Source organism: Marmota monax, unplaced genomic scaffold (genome assembly GCF_021218885.2).
Source record: "Marmota monax isolate L192 unplaced genomic scaffold, Marmota_monax_Labrador192_F-V1.1 WCK01_AAM20220418_F8-fsc00052, whole genome shotgun sequence".
In the NCBI taxonomy this organism is placed as follows: domain Eukaryota; kingdom Metazoa; phylum Chordata; class Mammalia; order Rodentia; family Sciuridae; genus Marmota; species Marmota monax.
The window spans coordinates 5135520-5146004 of record NW_026693473.1 but is presented as its reverse complement, the minus strand read 5'-3'; the positions used below and the strand labels follow the sequence as shown (position 1 = coordinate 5146004).

The 10485-nt window shown below is 43.5% G+C and overlaps 1 protein-coding gene across 16 annotated transcripts in view; it reads right to left on the bottom strand.

The window, feature by feature from the left end:
* Kalrn (kalirin RhoGEF kinase) overlaps positions 1-10485 on the bottom strand; it is a 636773-nt gene that overhangs the window by 582464 nt on the left and 43824 nt on the right. The gene's annotated exons all lie outside the window — the stretch shown is intronic.

Below are 10485 nucleotides of genomic sequence, written 5' to 3'. Positions count from 1 at the left end.
CCATTCTCTCCTATGACATCATAGTGTCCCCAGGTGAATAAGCTCCTTAGGTCCACACCCGAGGACAGTACCTAAAACATTATCACTTAGACACTGAAATTCAAGTCCACCTCTCCCTGGAGGCCTTTCCCAGCTAACCTCACACATTCTCTATCACAAAGGTTCTCAAAGTTTAATGGGCAGCACAATCACCTTAGAGGGTTGGTTATCCATGCAGATAACCAGGCCTCACTCTCAGAGGTCTGCATTTTTAACAAGCTCCCCAGATGATTTTGAGATGGTGATCTCCCTGCCTCTGTCGCTGCTCTCCTCTTACCCTCAGCACTGACTTCATTTAACTATTTCGGTTGAATTCTAGAGCCTACCCCACCCGCGTACACACCGGGAGTCCAATAGGGAAGGGCACTACCAGGTGGTCATGTTCTGAGTAGGGAACGGGAGGTCAGGAGAGTGAGGTAGGGGGGTGGAGGATTAGATGGGGCTCTTGTGGAAAGCAGAGGTGGGCCTGAGACACTGCCCAGCAAGAGACAGAAACCAGCCTCCTCTGTGCAAAGACTCCAGAAAGCGTCCACTCTACCCCTGTCCCACCACACGTCCGGACAATGGCTTTAAATGTCACATCAAATATCAGGCCAGCCAGCAGGAGGGAAAGGTGGAATCTAATTAGCCTGTGTGCTCAGGCTTTCCTGTGGCTTTTGTGTTGCCCACCTTGGACCTCTGCTGAGATCGTTAACTCTCCCTTGGCAGGGGGAGGCTTCACAGGACCTTCTAGTTCATTGGCTGTAAACTACATGTAAAACTAGTAATCTCAGGACTACTAGTCCCCCCAGCCCTCTCTGAGGATTACTAGTTCCCCCAACAGTCACTAGAACCCCCAAATTGCACTGAATTTCCAACCACATAGGACCCACCACCCTAACACTCCCACCCAAGAGCCAGACCCCTCTCCTCCTTCTCCGCCTTATAAAGCTCACCCATTCTGGGCCCCTGTTCCCTCTAGACTCAGCCCCAGGCAAAGCAGCAAGATCACCTCCACTCTTCTAAGGGCTTACTATCTAGGCCTTCAGGAAATATTTACATTTTAGCAAAAGGTAAAGCCCTAAATGAGTGGAAGGTAAATGGAAGTCCAAGCCTTGGGGAGGCAGTAGTGGGAATAGATATTTAGGGTCAAGGAGCAGAATCCATGACTCTCTCTCTTCATACCCAGTTCTTCACAGGCACGTCCCTAGCAGGCCATCCCTGTGATGGCAATTCTCAGAAGCTGGGCTTCCTCCACCCTCCATACCTCACTCTCCTGACCTCCCATTTCCTACTCAGAACATGATCACCTGGTTGGCTACCTTCCCCAAAGCACCCTAAAGGACAAAGAGTCCCTTCCAAAGAAAAAGGAGAGCTAGGAAACAGCTGGAGAGACCACTTCACAACCTTACCCAAAGCCTCAGTACCCCCGAGTTCACCATCATCTCCTAGGCTTCCCTCCCAACCAGCCATGGCTCCTCCGTCTCCTCCCATTGAGGCAGCTTCTTCAACCATCACAGAGTTAGTGTGACTCCATGACCTAAGGGCACTTCAAGTCAGGGAGACGATCACCAAGAGGTTTTGTTTCTTTTACATGCTCCTCACATCTCTCAACCCTGTGGAAATCTTAACTTACTAGTCACCACAACTAGAACCTCACGCCTCACCCTGCCCACGGGGAGCCTTCCTGAGGAGCTTCTCTCCCTCTTGCTCTCTCATCCCAGGACCTTCTCCGTCCCCCCTCCAAAATCTTTTCCAAACAGCCCCCACAGCACTGCTGCCCAGTAAAACGGGTCACCACACTGTGAGGACAAGGGTTGATAATAACAAAGGTGAAGTTCAACAGGATCAGAATGAACCTGCTGTATCATCAAAGAAAGGCTAAATTTTGTTTAGCATATATTTAGAGCTAACTTTTTTCTATATTTTCTTTGATTTTCTCCTTTTTTAAAAAATGTGTAATCTTTGTAAGGCAACCCACTATTAAATTAGAATATCAGATTCATGAATGTCCCCCACATACACACAGCAGCCTAGGTGATGAGATTGGCTGCACACTAGCCAATTTTAATTCTCTTTCCTTGGTTCTTATTCTCAAAAAGAAAAGAATCGATTGGAATGATTACTTCTCAGCAAATGAATTCTTCTTATGATTCCTAACAATAATCGATTCACAGAAATCCCATAAATCTTTTTATAATCATGCTTATGCTATTAATTTCCAAGCCTTCTAGGTATTGAGAAAGGGCCCAGGTTTTGGACTCAGACCAACTAGGTTCAAATTCCGAATCTTTTTTGAGCAAACTAAATATCTTGGCACAAATTACTTCCCTAAATCTCAGATTCTTCATCTTTTGTATGAAGATAAGGCCAATCTTACAAAAACTGAATACTCCTCATGAGGAAACAACAAAACAATGTACATGAAATTCAGAGCACTATACCTAAAACATAGTGGGTGTTTAATAAAGGTTAGTGCATTCGCCTACTGTGGTAAGCAAACTCAGGTCAGACTGAAATTCCCAATTTATGGGACTTATCTGGACCGATAAACCAATTTAAAAAAAAAAAAAAAAACAGTGTCCACTTTGCTACTGATGATGGTCAAATGGCCCTCATGCAATCCATGCCATATCTTCCAGGCCTTTCTTCCTGCCCCTCAGAAGGGGGTAGATCCTTAGATCTTACTTTTCCTCTAATTTCTACAACTCTCCACAAGAGACAATAGAAATATCTGACTGCCCCAACTCGTCTGGCTTCTTCCTGCCTATGATGGGTTGGAAAGTTCCAGGAGAGATTCATTATGAAAATGCTTTTGACTATGTCCCTGTGAGCCATGTGTATAACCCTCAGCACTGAGGAGATAGGAAACTCCTGATGGAGCGTTATTGAAGTAAACAGCAATGATTTGGTGTCCCTCAAAGTCCATCAACCCTGGCCTCTTGTCATGTACACAATAACACCTAATCAAAGATATCCATCAGAAACAAACTACAAAATTTCAAGAAGAAAGAATTTTATAGACTTAGGGCAGAAAGCGTTTCCCAACCAGACAGAGAGCTTGAAATAATGACTTGTGTATGCATTGTTTAAAAATCTCTAAAAGAACACACAGATCACCTAAGGAGACTAGGGGGCTTGACCACAGCAGTGAGGGGATTGCTTTTCACTGTATATCATTTTACACTTTTTAAATTTTCATCTCTAGGCTGTACTACCTAGATGTTTAAAGGCAGTTTAAAATAATGGAGTCAAGAATTAATAAAACAGTTCTTGGGGTCTTGCTGACATTCTGTGAGAGGTCTAATTCACATAGAGAAGGAACATGTGGCTGTTTGCTGAGAAGAACTCCCAGCCAGTCCCAGCAGCCACTCGGCTCCAACGGCCAGTGTGAGGATGAAGCCACTTTGGAGCCTCCAGCCATCCCGCTGCCTGGTGAACACACAGGCACCAGAACTGCCTCGCCGACCCTCATAACCATGAGAAATGCTAAATTGCTGCTCCAACTCACTAAGATTGGGGGTGGTTCTTATAGCGTAGTAGACAAGTGGGACAGGGAGTGAGTGGTACATGAAGAGCAGGTAAAGCCAAGACTGAATGAGATCACCAAGAAGTATTGAAAAGGATTGTGCCTGACTTCATCTAGAAGACAAAAGGCATGGCTAGTCTATTTACCTAGCTGTCTACCAATCTTGGAATTAGAATTCTGAAGATAGGGTTGTCACAGAGGGTGTCTAATTAACATGCTCACTTGAATTTTAAAAAGAAGTCAGACTTTCTTTGACAGGAAGTGAATACATCTGATTTGGCTGCTTGCTTTGATGAGACTTGCCTCTTTCAATTCATGTAAATCTGTAGTTCCAAGATTATGAAGAAAATATATTTAAAGTCTATATATCACATGCAACAGGCTAGAAAATATATTATTTACAACCATTTAACTCATCATAAAAAAATTTAAATGTCAACCTAATGTATAAAGGTATACAGTTTTCAATATTCTTTTAAAGTATTCAAAAGTACCAAAGTCTTGAAGCACACTGAACTGTGTTATTCCCACATGATGGAATACTATGCAACCATCGAAAAGAGAATGGTGAGACCTTCTGTGAATTGATATGAAAAGATCTTCAAGATGCATTGTTGGGTTAAAAATAAAAGACGTAGAACAGTATACAGGTTGAGTATCCCTTACCTGAAATACTTGGAACCAAAAGTCTTTCAGATTTCAGTTTTTAAGATTTTGGAACATTTTCTGTGGTACATATACACAATGGAATACTATTCAGCATTAAAAGAGAATAAAATCATAGCATTTGCAGGTAAATGGAAGGAGTTGGAGAATATAATGCTAAGTGAAATTAGCCAATCCCAAAAAAACAAATGCCAAATGTTTTCTCTGATATAAGGATGCTGATTCATAATGGGATTGGGGGTGGGGAGCATGGGAGGATTAGACAAACTCTAGATAGAGCAAAGGGGAGGGGGGGAGGGAAGGGACATGGGGGTAGGAAGACGATGGAATGAGATGGACATCATTACCCTAAGTACATGCATGAAAACATGAATGGTGTGACTCTACTTTGTGTACAACCAGAGAGATGAAAAATTGTGCTCTATATGTATAATATGAATTGTAATGCATTCTGCTATCATATATAACAAATTAGAATTTAAAAAAAGATTTTGGAACATTTTCATAGAGTTTACTGGCTGACCATCTATCCCTAATCCCCCAATCCAAAATGCTCTAAAATCTAAAACCTTTGGTACATGACTTTGAGTTTCAAATTTTTGTATTAGGGATGCTAGACCTGCTTTTCATAAGAAGTGAAACAAGTATAGTTTCAGATTTGCTTATATTTGCAAAAAAAAAAAGGAAACACTGGAAGGATTCATACTACTAATAGTTACCTATGGGAAAAGATGGTTTGGAAGACAGGGATAAGGATCATACAAAGATCTTTATGTTGTATTAATTTTTGAACATTGCAGATGTGTTGTATTTGCAAATATTTTCAGTCCTTATAGAAAAAAGGGATAAATAAATTTCAAAAACATGACATTAAAAAGCAATCTAGGAGACAAAATTTGCCACATTTGCAATAATATATAATACAAAGAATTAATACCTTTAATTTACAAAGAACTACAATCCATTAAGAAAAAATTAACAACCCTGAATAAAAATAAACAAAGAAAATAAACACTCAATTCACAGGTAAGGAAATGCAAAGGATCAATAAAAGTAAAAGGAGGCTGACCTTTACTAATGATCCGGGAAATGCAAATTAAAACAGTAGCAGGCTGCCACATTCTACCTATCAGATTGGCAAAAACAAATAGAAACTAGGCATGGTGGCATGTGCCTGTAGTCCTAATTACCAGACAGGCTGAGAAAGGAGGATCATTTGAGCCCAAGAGTTCGAAGACAGCCTGGGCAACATAGTGTGACCAGTTCTCAAAACAAATGAACAGTTTGGTAGGAAAATAAATTGATATATCATTTTTAGGAATCAATTTGGAGGTACCTATCAACATTTCTAGAATGCATAGTCTTCAGTTCAGCAGTTCTAGCCTCTCTTCTACTGAAGTATCTGTGATTACACACACTGTGGAGTATTCTGTGACAGCAAAACAAACAAAAAACATTTGCACATAAATGGATGGGTGCAAGGAAAGCGAGATAACCTAAATTTCCAACAATGAGAAACTAGTAAAATAAATTGTAACTGTCTACATGCTACTTGGAAACCACTAACTAGGACAAGTAGTTTGATATGTAGGGATAAGAAAGAATGTCCATGCTCAATTGTTGGGTGGAAGAATAGAATTTTCAAAATTATTGGAAATTGTCCAATTTTTTGTGGATATACACAGAGTGAGTATGTACTTCCATGTGCATGGGAAGAGTTCTGGTAGGCTATGCATCAAGCTGTTAATAGTAGTTATCCCCGAGGACTGGAAGAAGGCCGTTGGAGAATTGTGTTTTATAAAATTTCATGTTGTTGTAATTTGTAACCATAAGCTTTTGTTACTTTGATAATTTTCAAAGCCTTTAAATATTCAGGCTGACTAAATCTCAGATCTTTTCAGAAAACTGGATTGCTCCCTCTGGGCCAGGACAGCAGTTTCCTTCTACACTTCCCAATTCCCTGGGTCTGGAATGTGAGATGGTCTCCAGGAAGCCCACAGGCCTGAACCACCACCCCAGACTCATCCACCTGTTCAAGTGGCCACAGAGGGAGCTCCATCACTGTCACAGGGAAATGCTTCCCATCCTCCACTCTGCCCCACATCTCTGATTTGCCATAAGAGTCCAGGTGAGCTTTCCCTGAACTTAATGAGACTTCAGTGAGAGCCTCGAAGCTTCTCAGACCATTCATTTATTGACTACGAAGATACCTCACAGGACTTTGTCAAGAATAGCAACTGTTTCATCTCAAGTTTGAGTTTTAACCAAGGGGCAGTGACTGTCCAGAGCTTCCTGCTAAAGATTCTGAGGCTAGACTGGGAAACCATTTGTTAGGGATATGTGCCAAAGTAAAAGCAGGAAGAGCCATAACACAGGTGCTTCCAAGTCGGTCAGCCCTGCCTTTGTGCAGTGCATTCTGACTCACTTTAAAAACTGCCATCCCTACTCAGAGTGTCACGCTCAGGTGTGAGGCGCTGCAGGAGGTGGGAGGTGACACCAGGTTAAGGAAGGTGAAGGCTGAGCATAACTGTGTCATTGTGTGGTGAGCCTATCCGAGGACAGTGTGAAGATGGGGGGAGCCTGAGGAAGGGGAAGGGGCCCTGCACAGATGGAGTCATGGTTCCAAACAGCTGTAAACAGTGACTATGAACATCTGGGTGCAATGCCGGCCTGAGGTGAGCCGGGAGCCTGGGTTCCATCTGCCACATTTTACTGAGTTACTCATCCTGAAGACTCAACAACGGTACCCACGTAAGAACATGCCTTTCACAATCTTGAAATCTCCAAGTGCCCTGTTAATTAGGAATTCACTCATCTTCCCTATCCCTATAACCAAAAACAGAAAAAAAAAAAATCTGAAGCCAAAAAAAATCCCAGAACTTCACGTGTTGTAACTAAAAACACTCAATAAACAAAGCCAAAGCCAGTCCTTGGGCTCCCTTGGGGAGTAATTGTCTAAGAATGCTTCTTTTCTTTCAGCTGGTGAGAGAAAGAGACAGACGTGCTAAGGCAGTGTGGAGCTCATCTTGAAAGCATTAATTTTTCCGAACACCAATGTGCAGCCCGTGTGCTCTTTCCCGGCGCAGGGCAGTGAGGAGGCTGCTGAGGATGCCCTTCTATGTTGGGCGCAGGGACCTGAGGAAGTGGTCATGGTGAGCACTGCTGAAGGATGGGAATTTGGAAAGCAGAGACCACAGCCTGGCCCTCATGACCTCCCCAGAAGGGGTTGTAGCAGGTCTGTAAGGGCCCAGAAGCCCGAGGGTCGGACTACGATTTCCAAACTAGTGAAGAGAAAGCAGAATTAATACTTCTTCCTCATTTCAGGCCCATTCACTAGGCCCACACTGGCCATCAACCACTCTTCTTCCTCAACCCTCTCTCACAACCTGTAGCCCCCAACAGACTGCCAAGCACCAGGAGAGGCTGGCCAGTTTCTGGGTGGCAGTTCTGAACCACTCTCCATCTCCTCCTCCCCATAGGGATGAGAATCCACAGTAGAGAATGTGATTTGGTCACCCATGGTTCAGGGATTGAACCCATGACCACTTAACCAGTGAGCCACATCCCCAGCCCCCCCCCCTTTTTTTTTTTTTTTTTGTATTTTATTTAGAGACAGAGTCTCATTGAGTTGCTCAGGGGCTCAATAAATTGCTAAGGCTGGCTTTGAACTCACAATCCTCCTGCCTCAGCCTCCCAAGCTGCTGGGATTATAGGTGTGCATCATGGTGCCTGGCTCCATGTCTGTTCTTAATTGGAGGAGGGGGTTACCCCTCCCTCAGTCTGTTCTCATAGGATAAAACAAAACCATCTCCTAAAGAATCAAGGAGAGGTCTAGTTGTCTGCTGACAAAGGTGGACTCCATAATTAGGATTCATCAGAAGCTCTAGCAATCTTAAGTAGACAATCCCCAGGAATCCCCCCAGGAAGCACACAGGCCTGAACCACCACTCCAGACTCTACCATTAGGACTAGCCATATCCAACAGCATGCCAGGATCCCACATGCATGTTTAAATCCTTTATCACCACCAAGACTCTGGAGCCAACTGCCTTCACATGCCAAGTCTAGCACTTACTAGTTATGTGAGACTGGCCAAATTACTTAGTGTTTGTGCCTCTGTTTTCAGAAAGATAAGGATAATAATAGTACTTAAGTAAGTTAATAAATATAAAGGGCTTAGAATAATACCTAGCTCACAGCAGGTAGTATGTGCATGTTTATGGTTATGGTTACCATTATCGTGAGTATGAAGATGTGGTCAGGCTTCACTTTCTATGCTAAGCCATCTCCTCCTTTGGACCACTGCATGTGCTCTTCTGAGGCTTTGGAGCACTGTTCCCCACACTGCCTTCATCTAGATGTCTGTACCAACTCTCCAGGTCTCAAGGAAGCCTTCCCTGGCCAGGTAGCCCTGCATATGCACCCACCAAACCTATACTTTCTCAGGACCATGTTTCATTCCAGTTCTCTCCATGTCTGTCTCCCCAACCAGGTCCTGATCACTATTACATTCATAATGCCTAGCACAGAAGAATCACCCAATAAATATGCACCAAATGAATGAATGGAAAATAAATGAAGGGCAGTTTTCATTCATTCAACAAGCATTTACAAGATGCCTGTTCTGCATTACACCCTAGACTCTGTCTGAAAATACATGCAGGAACAGGCATCCAGAATGCTCTCCATGAGCTCACAGCCTCTGGAACAGTTTCTGTCTTCTAATAGTCACTCAAGTTAAAGGGGGAGATGGGTAGTGCTGCCCAAAGCAAGAGGTCAACCAGGAGGAAAAGGGAGCTCTCAGAGAAGCACACAGGTTGGCCTAGGGTGCATCTATTCAATCTGAGCCAAGCAGCAGAAGCTGTGATGCTGTTTATCATCCCTGCATGTGAAACCAGCCCTTGGGCTCCCTTGAGGACTGCTTTACATCTATTAAAAACAAAAGGTGGACTCTTCTTTATAAGGTTGGCTTAGTAAGTATAAGTGTACCTCACTCAAGAGAAGCATTAGGCAGCTCACTGCATGCATGCTGTCTTCAGGTATCTTCACCAGACTCTAAACTCCTAGGGACAGAAATCATCCTTTCATCTTTTGTGTGTCTCCATGTCCCACCTCACTCCCGCCTGCCATCCACCAAGTGCCTCTCAGTGCCTTGCCCAGGGTCAGGTGACATTGCAGATTGCAAAAGGGGAGCAGTGAACTTATTTTGTTTCACTTCTCCCCTTCTGCAGTACTTTTTGTTTTTTAGGTTTGCTGTTTACTAGCATAAGGAAAAAGAAAAAAGAAACACCAGAAGTTAAAGGAATATTTGTTGTTTCTTCTACTTTTCTCTTTTGAAGCAGAATGGGTACCACCGTCTCCCCACTCCCCCACCCCTAAGTAAAGAAGCCTGTGGGATTTTGGAGAAGATCTACTTGGTCGTAACTCTGCCTGAAGCCTTCGATAGCCCAAGCTTACTGAAAGAAAACAGAATTTCTACTTAGAGTAAAAAAAGCTGAAGCAACTTTTCCCTTGGAGATTACATCATAGATACTTGAGGTTATGTTTTCCATCCTGGTTACCCTAACAGTGAAGGAATACAGGATCTTTTCCTCAATGAAAACCCCAAGCCTGGCCACGTGCAGAAGGGCAATGGTGTCCCCAACCCCAGTGGGTGAGGGCACTCCGGAGCACAGCTGCTGTGTTGTGACTGCACACCTGTCCTGCAGGGAAATCTGGGGAGAGTCATGCTGCCTCCACCCTTTCCTCCCACTCTAGGACTCGAGTCCCACTATCACTAGGGTCATCTGTGGCAAGACTCATAACAAATTCCAATAACAGCTAAACGTAAGCTGGAAACTGGCTCTGCGCCATTTTCATTCTTTTTAAAAAATGCAGAGGAAATCAGTAAGGCCTGTGACCGGGAGAACATCCTTTTACCTTGAGTACCTAACAGAACACGTGGGGATGGGTGTGTGTGGACAGACACATCCACGATGCAGGCCTGTGGAAGCATGCTGTGGAACACAGCCCTGTATACCATTGTCAGCGCAGGACAAAGTAGCCAGACTCACCTTGGAAATATAACCCTTGAGCTTGTCACTAAGGCAGCCAAGTCTTAGCTGTCAGATACAGTTTCCCTGGAGACCAACTGGACTGGGAACACATAGGTAAGAAGGGCAACTGGGAATAAATAGTTTATTTTCTCCCTGGTATCTTTGAGACTGAATGCACTCTTGCACAGAGATACACAAACACATAGCTCATTAAAGTGTTACAGGAATCTATTTTAA